The sequence below is a fragment of the Vulpes vulpes genome, chromosome 10 (assembly GCF_048418805.1).
Source record: "Vulpes vulpes isolate BD-2025 chromosome 10, VulVul3, whole genome shotgun sequence".
NCBI lineage: Eukaryota > Metazoa > Chordata > Mammalia > Carnivora > Canidae > Vulpes > Vulpes vulpes.
Genome location: NC_132789.1, coordinates 10,231,123 through 10,246,209, shown reverse-complemented (window position 1 = coordinate 10,246,209; position 15,087 = coordinate 10,231,123). Strand labels below are relative to the sequence as shown.

Sequence of the window (15,087 nt, the reverse complement as noted above, 5' to 3'; positions counted from 1 at the left end):
ACATACAGTCTAAAAACAAACACTGTATTTGTTTCTTTATCCATCCTATAATTGAACACTGGCTGTCGAAAGCTTTTGTAGACATGAACGTGTAGTCCCTACTCATCAAGTCTAAGAGGATCTATCAGTCAGCTTAAGCTAGGCTATGCTGCAGTAACAAACACACCGAAATCCCAGTGCCTTAACACAAGAGTTTACTCTTCACCACATAGAGTCCAAGTAACTACGAAATCCAGGCTAAAATAATAGTCTGATTTCACATTTTGATCATGACGCCATGACAAACACATTCCACGCAGCATAGAAAGACACACAGAGGGCTTACTAACCTTGCCCTTAAACCTGAAGGTCACACATACCCCTCTGTTCATAGCTCAGGGACCAGCACTGATCACATGGCCCTGCTTCACTGCAAGGCAGGTGGGAATGCAGCAGAGTATATGGAATATTTGATGAGCATTACTATCTCTGCCACAGTGGAGACGCACACAAATAAGCACACAAATAAGAATGTAATTACAATTGCAATGTGTGCCAAAAAGGGGTCTGATTGCAGATGGCCTGGCTAAGGCTCCTGAATTAAGACTTCAGAAAGCAGCAGACACACACATTAAACTATAGATAAAAAGAAATAAATGATGGTCTATCATAGACCCGAATTCTCAAAACCAGGTTAGGAGTTTTTGCCGAGTTATCCGGCCCTGCATCCTGGCAGCATCCAAACAATGATTTCATTTCTCCAAGCACAAACCACCAAAAACAATGCGGAACACAGAAATTCAGCCCCACAATTCCCAGAGCACCTGTAAAAACAGCCTGACATGGCACAATGCCCAGCACGTATTTACTGGGTCCTGTTCAGAGAGTGAAAAGTTCAGCACATCACAGCCTGTGCCTAACTGGTACCACGCTTCAGCTCAAACATAATCAATTCACCATAGAGCTCAAATTCAAATGCCCACAGGGGAGGTGGTCTCAGGGGTTTGGGGAAAGCAAAGGTGGTCTCAGGGGGTTGGGGAAAGCAAAGAGACCATGCCCACCAGAAGGGGCAATTGCCCCTCAACACCACCTGCCTATTGCTACTCAGGATAATTTTTACATTTCTAAGAGAAGCTGGAAATCTGGATTTTTGTGTGAGATATTAGATTTTTTTTAATGTGAGAATAAAATAAAATTAATTATTAAAAACCCTCTTTAGGTTGAACAAAATGTATCTGCTGTCCAGATTCAGCCAGTGGGCCTATATGGAAAGGAGTCTCTATGAAGCCGGACCTCAGTTCTCTATTCAAGCTCCAAAACAATACAGAGGAGCTTTAGATAAATCTTAGCCTCCCCAGGTAAAGTAGCCATAAAAGAGAAAAGCTGCCAAAATGTTTAGCAACCATGGAATGGTAATGTAAATCCAGGTGCTGAGTGAAATACTATGTACTCACTAAAAATGTTCATAAATACAGAAGGACAGAGGGACATGCTCAAGGAGAAAATTCTAACTAAAGAGGATGCCCAAGTGCTACACATAATATAAACAACCCGTATATTGAAATTATGTACCAAAAAAACTAAAAGGAAATGCATTAAATTGTTCACAGTGCTCTTTTGGGTGGTAGGATTGGAGATAATTTCCATTTGTTCATTTTTTTATTATTGTTTAATGAATTTTTCCTCTTCATAACAAGGGCAAAAATGCATATTAAAAATTAAACATTTGGGGATCCCTGGGTGGCGCAGCGGTTTGGCGCCTGCCTTTGGCCCAGGGCGCGATCCTGGAGACCCGGGATCGAGTCCCACATCGGGCTCCCGGTGCGTGGAGCCTGCTTCTCCCTCTGCCTGTGTCTCTGCCTCTCTCTCTCTCTCTGTGACTATCATTAAAAAAAAAAAAAAAAAATTAAACATTTGTTGGCATGTGTGACAAAGAATTTTAGACCTGGAAAAAATACTCATGGTCATCTGCTCCAAAAACCTCTCATTCAACACAAGAGGACACTGAAGCCCAGAGAAGCTGAATAAATTTCCCAAGGTCACATAGCTGGTGAGCAGCAAGGCTGGGATTGAACTCAGGTATCTTGAATGTCAGTTCAGTTTCAAGCACAGCAGGCTACTGACCCAGGCATAATACAGGCAGGAGGGATACTACACAGGAATGGAAAGGAGAGAAAGGGAGGAAAAAAAGGAAGGGAGGGAAGGAGGCAGGAAAATCATAAAACTCTTCCCAAGCCATGTATAGTTGGTGTTTTTTCCCAAACATTTTATCTGCAGGTCTGCTCATTTCCATTACAACCCATAATCTTAATTTTGTCAAGACTCTACAAAACATTTCCTCTTGCTAATGTTCCCCAAGGTAAGAAAACTTAACCAAAGAACAATTTTTGCACTTCTAATTTAATTACTACTGTTCTCCTCTATTAGGGTGCTCACCAAGAACTTGGATTGGAATGTTCCCCCTCAAAACCAGTGTAAAATGTGATGGCCACAGATTTAAGAAAAATTAATTTTAAATGTCAGTGGAACTCCTGTGGGAGAACATGCCTCTATAATTTGCCTTCCCAATCCACTAGCGCTTTGACAGTGTAGGAATTTAATATTTTAGTCACATCTTACACCTCGTGAACCAATTTGCACAAATTTTCTCATAAAAAGGCTGTCTTCACTAAACTATATCAAAGTGCAGAGCACCAAACTCCTCCCACTGCCTTCATACACAAAACAAAAATGATGTTAGCTAAGTCCTTGGTCACAAATGATCTCATTGAGAGGGCTAGGCTATTTCCATAAAATCACAGAATGTTAATGAAGAGGGGGCGCCCGGAGTGGGGGGGCCTCAGTCAGTTCAGCATCCAACTCTTGGTTCCAGCTCAGGTCATGATCTCAGAGTCCTGGGATTAAGCCCCACATCAGCCTCCCTGCTCGCTCAGCAGGGAATCTGCTTCTCCCTCTGACCTCCCCCCCCCCCCCCCCCCCCCGCTTTGTGGTCTCTCTCTCTCTCTCTCTCTCTCAAATAAATAAACAAAATCTTTTTTTTTAACAAAATCTTTTTTAAAGAGAGAATTTAATGTTACACCCAGAGAGAAATGGAAGGATACGCAAAGAGAAGCAAAGACTAGAGATTGAGACACAGAAGCAAAGAGACATAAATAAAGCAAGGCGAAGAGATAAAAATAAAAATAAATAATAATAATAATAGAGATAGAGGCAGAGACAGGAAGACAAACTGGCAGAGACAGTGAAGCACAGAGAGGAAGAGGCAGAGGGAAGAAGGGGAAAAGAGAGGTAACTAGTCTTCTTTTTTTTTTTTTTTTAAGGTTTTATTTATTTAATAATAAGGGAGAAGCAGGCTCCATGCAGGGAGCCTGACGTGGGACTTGATCCCGGGTCTCCAGGATCACTCCCTGAGCTGTAGGCGACGCTAAACCGCTGAACCACCTGGGCTGCTCAGGTAATTAGTCTTCTTGCAGCTTTAATGCCACATTATATCATCATCATCATTGTTAGCAAACCATAAATAAACTGTCACCTGGGTTCAGGCCATCCACAAGGTCAGGGGCAAGGTCAAAATAAAGTGAGTTGTTAGAATTGCAGGCAAGACAGAAAGAGAATGACCAACACAATTCTCTGGCCAAAGGCTAGACTCCCAAGATTCTGAGCCTTGGATGTGGCAGCAGAGTCTTGAGGTGCATTGTAGGCATGCCTGCCCCCGAAGCATCCACTCTCTGCCTCCTGCCCAGACAATCCTAATAAGGGAGGGACAGAGAGAGTCCACACAGCTCTAAAGCACCTCATGTAATCAGGGCTAATGGCTGCAGACCAGGAAAACGCCACGCTCAGGGTGACTTTCAAAACACACGTGTTCTCTCTCCGCTGTGATCTGAAGACATCAGACTGATGGTCATCAGCTCAAAGCAAAGCATTGTTTGTCCCCCAGACTTTGCTAGCCTTCAGAACCTCAGGATTCAGCCTAGATTTGCCCCCCATCAGCTGATATTTATACAATAAACAAAAAAATAATAATAATAAAAATAAAAAATAAAAAAAAATAAACAAAAAACGATATAGTGATAATATCAATGAGCATTTTTTTTACCACTAATTGTGGGACAGGCACTTAGCAAAACTTTACAAGAATTACGTCATTTCAAGCTCATCACCAAATCCTCTACTGCCTAGGAACAGCATTTTTTTACATAAGAAAACTGAGACTCAGAAGTTAGGTGTCTTGTGTGAGGGCAAATAGGTAATGAGTTGGGGAGAGAAGATTTGAACCCATAGCCCAGGTCTTTTTTTTTTTTTTAATTTTTTTATTTATGATAGTCACAGAGAGAGAGAGAGAGGCAGAGACACAGGCGGAGGGAGAAGCAGGCTTCATGCACCGGGAGCCCGATGTGGGATTCAATCCCGGGTCTCCAGGATCGCGCCCTGGGCCAAAGGCAGGCGCCAAACCGCTGGGCCACCCAGGGATCCCCATAGCCCAGGTCTTAACCACAATGCCTCTCTTCCAAGTCTCTACTAGGAAGGTTCATTTATTTAGAAATTATAGTTCCAAGTAGCCGGGGAAATGGTTTCTCATATCCACCATACAGACTCCCCTCCATGGAGTTTTGCATATGCTATTCCCTCTACCTGAAATGCTTTTCCTTTCCTCCCTTCCCTCTCTCCCAAGGCTTTTACATCTGCTCACTTTTTAGATCTCAGCTCAATCAACTTTCTTCAGGGAAGCCTTCTCTGATTTCCTCAACCATGTCAAATTCCCCCTCATGTAATGTGCCTTTCCTGGGTTCACTTACTGCAGGTGCCATTTTATATTTAATTGTGTGATTCTTTGATTAATCATAGATCAGCCCCTCTGCTAGTGAATAATTCCATAAAGGAGAGACTGAATCTGGTTTTGCTCATCCCTCTATTGCAGCATGGGGCCCTAGCCCATAGTGATGTTTTCTGTATTTGTGTTTAATTAACTGATTGATTAATGAGTGAGAGAGTGAATGAAATAACTACAACTACAGGCCAAAATCAAGAATAGAAATATGAAGATGGGGAAATGCCCTAAGAATCAGCTAAAGGAGTTGAAAATAGTTGTGTCTAGAGATGGACTAGCAGAGTAAGTGGAAACTAGTACTTTGTTATAAATATGTTATAATCTGACTTTTCAACCATGTACTTGCATTACTTTGATAGACTAATTTTTTAATGAGACAGTAAAAACTGAAAGTAACTCCTTTACCGGATGTTTTTTTTAATATAAGAAGATGAAAGGGGAGATTAGGAAGGAGTTTTCCAAATGCAAAGAGAATGGGGGATGGGTGGAATGTCAGTGAGGAGGCATCTTGGAGAGCAATGAAGTTCAAAGGATCTGGGTGCCCACAGGTACTTCTGAGAAAAGTAACCCCTGGTTTACTGTCTTCTGAAAGTAATGGGGGGGCTGGAGCCCACCTCCATATATATCCAGCCCTGCAACTACTGGCAACACCTGATTGGATGCAGAATCAAAGCCCCAGCTAAATGCAACCAATCACAACATGAGAGGGAGACCATGACTGAAACTCTATCCAATAGAAGTGCTGCACACGTGATCGTGGCAAATCTAGCCCAATAGGTCCTCTCTTGGTAAGTAGAACCTGCAGAGCAGGTTTGGGTTCTGACCAACAGGCACACAGTAGGATTGATGGAGGCCCTCTATGAAATTGTACACAAAATAAATTTCCCAGGTTCTATAGCTTTGATCAGATTATCAAAGTAAGTTTGTGATGAACAAAGGTTACAAACTAGCAGATAAGACAGGTAAATTTTTTTATATTTTTAAATATTGGTAGATTTCACATAAAATTTAGATTTCCAACTTCTGTTCCAAAAAATACAGTAATACTGAGCCTACAATTACTGAGAGCTGAGTTGCAGCTGCTCCCTGTAGATGGGCCATGTGTTTTCCAGTTCATCATATCCCTACCATGCTCCTATTTTCCTGGCTCAGCCCACTTCACTTGTTGACATGTCATGCCTGGAACCTATGAACAGTTGAGTCTGCAACTCTTAGCTGTCAACAAGTGGTCAGTTCAGACTAAAATGTGAGTGGTCTATATGTTTGCCTTTTTTTTTTCCTTTTTTCTTTTTAATAAGAGCTTAACTCATTAAGATATCTAATGACGGAATTTATAGGAGAAATAATTCTGAGTCCCTCTCAGGTTATGTTTATGCTCCCTGCTGTCTCTCCCATTCAGGCTGGACTAAAAGAACAGAAATCCAGTTCCAGGCATTGTATCCCTAAAAGACTTCTAATCTTCTGTAGACCTTCCTAGATATCTGTATTCTATTTTTTTATTGTTTTGGTTTGGTTGGATTTTGTTTGATTTGTGGCTGTATTGTTTTGTTTTGTTTTGTTTGGGAAGATGGGGCGGGCTGCTTCTGGGGGCGGTGTGTTGGACCCTGGCTCACGGGTGCCAACGTGTCCCGGCGGACGCCCCAGAGACTCAGACCCCAGACAGGCAGATGCAATTAGCAAGAGGGTTTATTGGACGTTTGCGCAAACGGGCTCTCCGCCTCCGAAGAGGAAGAGAGCCCCGATTAGCAATTACAGGTATCTTTTAAAGGCAAAAGGAAAAAACTCGCTTAAAGACAAAAGAACCGCGGGAGTCGCATAGCATCCAGGTTGATTTCTCAGAAGGTCAACATGAACCTATTCAGGGACATTCCAATCAGGGTGTGGGGGGAAATGGTTTTCTTATCACAAACAGAATGCTTTTTGTTGCTAAAACTTCAGGAAGGCACCTGGATGGGCTGCCTCTGGATTAGGGCTGATCCTACTTACAGGGGGGGTTTCTTCATTCCCTCCTCTTTGTTTGGGCTGATTTTAACCTTAAAATCTTAGGGAACATTTATTTTTTTCAGTTTGGAGGGCCCGACATTGTTAATACCAGAGCTTGGGTAATGGACAATTTTTCTCGGATGAATTGGAGCAGCCGGTTAAGGATGCAGGGGCCGAAAGTTAGCAGCAGGAGCAGGATAACTAGAGGGCCCCATAATGGTAGAGATTAGGGTGGTCAACCAGGGAGACTGATTAAACCAGCTTTTAAACCAGCCCTGCTGGGCCTCCCAGTCCCTTTGTCTTTTATTTAGCCTATCCCTGAGTTTGGCCATGGAGTCTCTGATGACTCCAGAATGGCCTGCACAGAAACAGCATTCCTCTCCCAGGGCCGCACACAGTCCTCCCTCTTTCAGGAGTAGTAAATCCAAGCCTCTCCTGTTTTGAAGTCCTACTTCTGAAAGTGAGGTGAGGGACTGTTCTAACTTAGAAACGGACTGCTCTAGTGCCCATAGATCCTCATTTACAGCTGCCTGGAGTTCTATATAACGTCGTGAGCCCTGGATCAGAGCAGCTGCGCCAGTACCCACCCCAGTAGCGACCCCTAGTCCCAACATAACGACTAGGGTTAGGGAGACAGGTTCGCGCCAAAAACGGGTGGGATGTTCATCATACTGATTTTCTAGAGTTTCAGCAGGGTGATAGAACACCCTGGGTATGATCTGCACCATGACACAGAAGTCGTTTGAGCTATTTAGAACCTTAGCTGACACACAGGGGGTGAGGCCTTTGTTGCATGCCCACCAAGTTCCCGGCTGGGGCTCCAGGTAAGAGTCAGTCCCTAAAATCGGGGCGGTAGTATTGCAGAGTTCCTGGTAACCCCGGGTGAGTATAGTTAGCCTTGACAGTGATGTAATCCCAGGAGGAGGAGGGCCTCTCATCCTGTGTCTCCCTAGTCTCGCACCCCCAATTTTTACAATAGAAGTATTCCCCTCCTCCACAGGTGGGATTTAGCCTGCGATCTCTGTGGTACCCGGGACAGACATAAAAGGGAAGAGTGCTTAGCATGGCCCTTCTGTCAGGCGTGCCACAGCCTCCCCATGGGTCTAATCCCAGTTGCCCTGGAGGGCTTTCTCGGTTAGGGGCTCTAGAGGTGTCCAAGTATCCCTCTAGGTCCCATGGGCTAGGGGCCCCTATGGTTAGCTTGCATAGGTCAGGATATAGGTTAGGCCACCAGGTTCCCACGGGGGCGGTCTTAGTTATAGACCAGACCTCGTCACCCCCAGACGTTAGTACCTGCCAGGTTAACATTTTGAGGGCATGAGGGTCACCTTTGGCGGAGGTGAAGAGCGCTAGGAGAGGTAGGAATATAACAACTGTCATTGAACAATTTTTGAAAGTCTTATCTTGAGCGGGTTTTGGGTGCGGTGGAGCTTCCACTGAGGTGGCTCCTCCGGTCCGTCCTGGCTGGCGTCAGCGGTGCTCGTTGATGGGGCGCGCTTGACGTGTGAGGCGTGGACCCAAGCAGCAATGCCGTCTACCTTTAAGGCGGTTGGGGTGGTCAGTAGTACAGTGTATGGGCCCTTCCAGCGGGGCTCAAGAGTCCTGGACTGATGTCTCCTGATGTAGACGGAGTCACCGATCTGGAACGGGTGTGGGTCGGTTGTGTCTCCGGGGCGGTAGACAGCCGCAAGGGGTTTCCAGATCTGGCGCTGGATAATCTGGAGCGCCTTTAGCCTGTCCTGTAAACCGGGAGTGTTAGCAAGAGGGTCAATAGCAGAATCTAGTAAGTCCGTTACTGGTGGGGGACCTCCATAGAGAATCTCGTAAGGAGTTAGCCCATGGCGCGCGGGAGTGTTCCGGACTCGGAACAGAACCATAGGGAGGAGTTGGACCCAGTCTCTAGTGCCAGTCTCCAATGTCAATTTGGTTAGGGTCTCTTTAATTGTTCTATTTATTCTTTCTACCTGCCCTGAGCTCTGGGGTCTGTATGCACAATGTAATTTTTAATTTATCCCCAGTAATCTGGCCACCAACTGACTTACCTGGGAGACGAAGGCAGGGCCGTTGTCCAACCCTATTACCTTGGGCAGTCCAAACCAGGGGAAAATTTCTTCTAGGATTTTCTTGACAACCACCTGGGCAATTTCTCGTTTGGTGGGGAAGGCTTCTGTCCATCCTCCTGTGGGCCTAGTGCAGCGGCTCGTGCTGTTTCATCGGCCATCCTGCAGCCACTCTGTCTAATTTTCTTTTGAAAAGTATGCCACGGGCCTTTTCCAGGGTCCCAGTTTCTGAGTTAGGACCCCTTTGGCTATTCCTTGGTGTTCATCAGCATATAGCGCAAATGGCTTGGTTACATCTGGGAGGCTCAGGGCAGGGGCAGTCAATAAGGCCCTTTTTATTTTGTCAAAAGCCAATTGTTGCTCCTTTCCCCAGTGGTAGAGGGTGTTGGATTTCGTGAGAGGATATAGGGGAGCCGCCAGCTCTGCAAACCCGGGTACCCAGAGGCGGCAGAACCCGGCACTGCCGAGGAACTCTCGTAGCCCTCTGGCATTAGTGGGTGCTGGGATCAGGACTACAGCCTTTTTGCGGCCCTCCGTCAGCCACCTCTGGCCTCCTTCCAGGAGATATCCCAGATAGGTCACTCGTCTCTGGCCTATTTGGGCCTTTTTGGCGGAGGCCCTATACCCCAGTCCTCCCAGTCTCTCGAGCAGGGCCCCCGTACCTTTTACACAATCCTGTTCCGTCTTAGCCGCTATGAGCAAAATCATCCACGTACTGCAGGAGAACGAGGTCCGGATGGCCAACTCGGAAGTCTGCCAAGTCCTGATGCAAGGCTTCGTTGAACAAGGTGGGGGAGTTTTTGAATCCCTGTGGTAGCCTTGTCCAAGTGAGTTGTCCTGAGAATCCCGTCTCAGGATCTTTTCATTCAAAGGCAAAAATAGGCTGGCTTTGAGAGCTTAACTTTAGGCAAAAGAATGCATCTTCTAGATAGAGCTCAAGGGTCCTTCTGCCTCAGTTAAAACTGAATGTTGAGCTCCCGTAGCAACCAGGAAGGTCACTGGTTGGCCCCCCACTTTAAGGGTTATCCGAGGCTCGGGGGGGGGGGGGGGACTCCTGGCCCTGACATCCCTAATCTTCATCCTCTAGGGACAGTACGGGAATGGGCTTCTTCTTAGGTCCCTGCGTTAGGCCCTTCTTTGAACAATCTTTAACCCAATGTCCTTTTTCCTTGCAGTAGGCACACTGGTCTCGTTCAACCCGTGGTTTTCTTTTGTCTCCCAGGTCCTTACTCTATCCTGACTTACTTTGCCCTGAGCCCTGTACTACGGTGGCCAGTATCCCAGTCAGTTCTTTACTGCGTTTCCTCTCTCTCTCTCTAAGTATACATACGGTAGCCCTCCATTAATCTTTCCAGAAAACCTGCCGGCGTCTCATCTTTTCCCTGCACTATAGCACGTACCTTTGCCAAATTGGTGGGGCATCGCCCTGCCCCTTTGAGACCCGCTAGGAGTACCTGGCGATAGAGACGGAGCCGCTCCCTCCCAGCAGCAGTGTCGTAGTCCCAGGTCAGGCCAACCAAGGGGAAAACATCCTCGATTTCATTAGGCAGCTGGGGCGGCCTCCCATCCGCCCCCGGGACGTTTTTCTGTAGACGCACTGTCTCTCCTCTGTGGTGAGGAGAGTCTGCAGGAGCTGATCAGGGTGCCCATGGGGTCCTGGCTGAGAGACCGGGGCCTTCACCTGCAAGATAATATCAATATTAAAAGTTCCATTCCTGGGCCACCCGACGTTGAGAGTCGGCCACTCTGAGGAGCAGAAGGTGACCCATTTTCGTCTTCTGACTTCGACCGAAAGGTTGTGTTCTCGGCTTGCGACTTCTTTCCAGTGATCTAGAGTGAGGCTTAGAGGGGTGGTTACAGTTTGCCCCGCGGGTGTAGAAAAGAGGTGAGCGGGGAGGAGGAGGACAGGAAGAAAGACACAGAACAGACAGACGTACACAGATGACAGGACTGGCGCGGCGGATTCAGATGGGAGCAGTCGCGAACAACGACCCTCCCCGAAGAGGAGGGAGTGCCGGGCTCCGTTCCTCTTCCAGACCACTCCAGAGTCCGACTCCGGAGGGGGACCAGGGGTCTCGGGCACGTCTGCCTCCCCCGCTGGTCCAAATACAGAGTACAGCGTCCTGCAGGCACAATACAGACCCGGCACAATACAGACCCGGCCAGTCAGACAAACAGACGAGACAGATATGACATTTAGCGAGCTCGGTCTTACCTCCTACCGGTCTTAGGATTGAGCCTGGGGCGTCTCGGATCCCGGACGAGCCCCCAAATGTTGGACCCTGGCTCACGGGTGCCAACGTGTCCCGGCGGACGCCCCAGAGACTCAGACCCCAGACAGGCAGATGCAATTAGCAAGAGGGTTTATTGGACGTTTGCGCAAACGGGCTCTCCGCCTCCGAAGAGGAAGAGAGCCCCGATTAGCAATTACAGGTATCTTTTAAAGGCAAAAGGAAAAAACTCGCTTAAAGACAAAAGAACCGCGGGAGTCGCATAGCATCCAGGTTGATTTCTCAGAAGGTCAACATGAACCTATTCAGGGACATTCCAATCAGGGTGTGGGGGGAAATGGTTTTCTTATCACAAACAGAATGCTTTTTGTTGCTAAAACTTCAGGAAGGCACCTGGATGGGCTGCCTCTGGATTAGGGCTGATCCTACTTACAGGGGGGGTTTCTTCAGGTGTTTTGTTTTGTTTTTTTTTTTTTTGGTGGTGGTTTGAGGAGCTTTTTTATTACATTTTGTTTTTGCTTTTTTAAGCTGCTGGAAATTAGTTTTGCCTCTCAAAAGAATCTTGGCCCCTATCAAAATGGGGATTCAGCAGCTCCCTTTGATTGACGTTTACTATTGAAAGCTTCTGTTTTTCTTCCTGACTCTGAGGTAACAATCATAGGCAGGCACTATAGCTGGGGTCACACTGAGAAAACCCTGTTACCTTTGCATAATAAAATGCTGCGCGGTTTGAAATTGTCTCATGCTGGGCCCATTTTCCTAGCTGCTTGGCACCTGCAAAGGGACAAAATGACTTTGAACCAAGGGGTGGCAGTGAGAGAAACAAAGGCATCCAACATCGGAGTCTGTGTTGTTCTTCTTACTACAGGCGCTTGACAACAGTGACTTCCACAGTAACTCAGAGGGGGAGAGAGATTTCTTGCCTGAGGCTGGTGTCTCAGAGACTGAATCTCTACTGAGTCAATTACATTTGATTCAGTACTTCCTGAGCATCATTATGTGAAATGCAGTACATCTGCTGTGTGAGGGCACAAAGATGAGGAAGACAGAGCCATAGCTTTCAAAGAACTTGAAATCTAGTAGGGGCAATCAGACAAAATCACTAAGAATGACAACAAATATGGTTTCCAACTAAGTAAGGGACATCTGGTCCATGCCAACAATTTATTTCCTTCTTTTCTTTTTTAAATAAACCACCATGCTTCCAATCTCAGCCTTTTTGGTCCAGGTGAGTCAGCCCCCATTGCCCTTACTGCCTCCTGAAAGAGAAGGACCAAGTTCCAAGTACATTACCTAAGCCCCTGGATCCAGCCATACCTGAAATCCTCCCTTAGTCTTTCTAAGCCTTGAAAAAATATGTATTTATTGATTTATCCTAAACTGGTTTAAATTATCTCTTTTCATTGAAAGAGTCCTGACTAATAAAAACATATACAAATGCTATTATCTAACTCAATTCATCTTCAAAACAATCCTATAAGATATAGAAGAGATAACAGTTCAGGCAGGGTGCTAGTATGAACACCATCAATTTTACTGTGTAATATAGCCAGGCCTTCCTAAAGAATATTCTTCCCTCTGTGAAATTATCTGGGACCAGATCTGAGTCTTAGGATATTAAGGTAAGAAGTCCAAGTACATCAAAAAAAGAGAGAGAGAGAGAGAGAGTGTGTGTGTGTGTGTGTGTGTGTGTGTGTGACCCTGGAGGCAGGAAGACCAATCAGGAAAGAGGATGGGAGTGCCTGGGTGGCTCAGTTAAGTGTCTGCCTTCTGCTCAGGTCATGATCCTGGGGTCCGGGAGTCCTGGGATCCAGTCCTATGTCCTACTCCCTGCTTGGCGAGGAGCCTGCTTCTTCCTCTACCTGCTGCTCCCTCTGCTTGTGTGCTCACAAGCAGATAATAAATAAAATCTTTAAAAAAAAAAAAAAAAAAAAAGGAGGGACACCTGGATGGCTCAGCAGTTAAGCATCTGCCTTCGGCTCAGGGTATGAACCTGGAGTCCCGGGATCCAGTCCCACATCAGGCACCCTGCATGGAGCCTGCTTCTCCCTCTGCCTATGTCTCTGCCTCTCTCTCTGTATCTCTCAGGAATAAATAAAGTCTTTAAAAAAAAAAAAAAAAAGGAGAGAGGATGATAAAACTTGTTCAGGCAAAAAGGCCTAGAACAGGGTTTCCCAAACCTTAGCATGTGTATGGATCAGCTGGGGATCTCATTAAAATCCAGAGTTTAATTCAGTAGATCTGGGGTGGGGCCTGAGATTCAGCATTTTCTAATCAACTCCCAAGTGGTGCTGATGCTGCGGGTCCAGGACCACACTTCCAATAGGCCCGGCTTAGACCAGGGCCCTGAGTAGCCAGAGGTAGCCATTGAACATGTTTTATTTGACTCACACAGTCTTGTAAAAATTAACATTTTTTTATTATACTTATTTCCCTATTTTCATGTGCGTTCAAAACTTTTCATTATTTAAAAAAAAAAAAAGTGTTTTTAAGTAAACTGCCAAAATCTAAAGGTGATTTTACATAGATATAAATGTCTCACTTCCTGGCTCCCCAAGAATTTGGCCGCTCTGGACGCACTGGGCGCACGCACAGTCCTGCCTAGCAACCATGAGTGTCCCTGGTGGGTCCCCAGCTGGCCCCAGGACCATGCGCTCGGCGCAGCGCAGCACCGCACGGTGGTCCGGCAGCCCCCGGGACCGCTGCCGAGGCGCACATCCAACGCCCTGTGGCCACCCCAGCGAGGTGCTAACCCCCTGGCAGCCCGGGCAGGAGGGACGCCGCTGCGGTCAGGGACAGGCCGCCGCCCCAGGGGCCGCCAGCACCCGGCGACCACCTGTTTTCCGCGCGCAGACGAGCCGCCGCACACGCTCGCAGGGCCCCGCCCCCAAGCCCAGGCGTCCGCGGGTCGCTCCAATTCCGTGGTGGCCCCACCCCGCGTCTAGCGTGCCCCCCGCACCAGCCCCCAGTCCTGCGTCGCCCTCCCCGCCCCCCGAGACCCCCTTACCAGCGGCCGCTGCGGCTCGGGGAGGCGAGACCCGTGCGCACCCCGCCCGCCCCGGGCGCCTGTGGCCGGGCTGTCCCTCCGCCGCCGCGTCCAGCGGTGTCGCCTCTGCGACCGCCGCCACCACCGCGGCAAAGCCACCTGCGCGTGACCCTCGATCACCGAGTCCTCCCCCCCCCCACACACACACACACGTGCGCGCGCGCTCTGCCCTTAGACGTGGGAGCTTGGCCCTGGGGACACTCATAGGGGGTCCTATGTGGTCAGGAAGACCACGGCCCCCTGTCCCTCGCCCGCCAAGAAAAGTTAGTCGCCTCTGCCGCGGGGTTTCTGTGCGGGCAGGACCCCCTCGCACGTTCCCCCTCCCCGTGCAGTCACTCCGTTCGCTAATCCCCAAATGCACAGTGGCCCCCGCCAGGAGGATGCACACTGCCTGGCTGTCCCTCGACCAGGAACCCTTCGCCCGTGGGGAGTCACCCTTCGTCCCTAAGTCCCTGGAGGAACTACGCCCTCCTACCAGCAGTTTTCAACCCGTGACTTAACTAGTGCTGAAAATGGACTTGCGGCCGCCGGTTGATTTAACCCCCTTGTGACCCGAATGAAATAGCGTCATGGTTGGGGTATCACATGAACCGTTTTATTTAGGGACAGCCCTAGAACAGTGTCTGGCACCCATTAGGAACCGGGTAGTGTTAGCCGCTGGCGCTGTCTGCTTGCATTCCGCACCACACCCCTGCACCAAAGCTCACGTGGAACACAAGATCTTCCCAGCGTGGAAACCAGCTCCTTCCCTTCCTCTTTAAGACAAGTGATGTAAACCAGAGAAAGGTGGCCAAGTGTGTCCTGCAGAATCTGTTCCGTTTGATTTCGTGGCTGTCTTGGGAAAATGTGAATTGACTGTCAACACTTAAAAATGCAGAGATCACATAAGCAAGGGGGTTTTCAGTAACTCTTTGAAACAATAGAAAGTTGGAGCCGAACCTAGCCCACTTTCCTGGA

General features: G+C 47.8%; 1 protein-coding gene across 5 annotated transcripts in view; it reads right to left on the bottom strand.

The window, feature by feature from the left end:
- Positions 1-14,193, bottom strand: part of RPH3A (rabphilin 3A) — a 273,026-nt gene extending 258,833 nt beyond the window's left edge. The window contains exon 1 of one of the 5 annotated variants that reach the window (XM_072722872.1): positions 14,092-14,193. The gene's annotated coding sequence lies outside the window, so the exon portion shown is untranslated. The remainder of the gene's footprint in view (positions 1-14,091) is intronic. The other 4 variants (XM_072722866.1, XM_072722874.1, XM_072722873.1 and 1 more) reach the window with 4 other exon arrangements.
- Between the last annotated feature and the right edge of the window lie 894 nt (positions 14,194-15,087).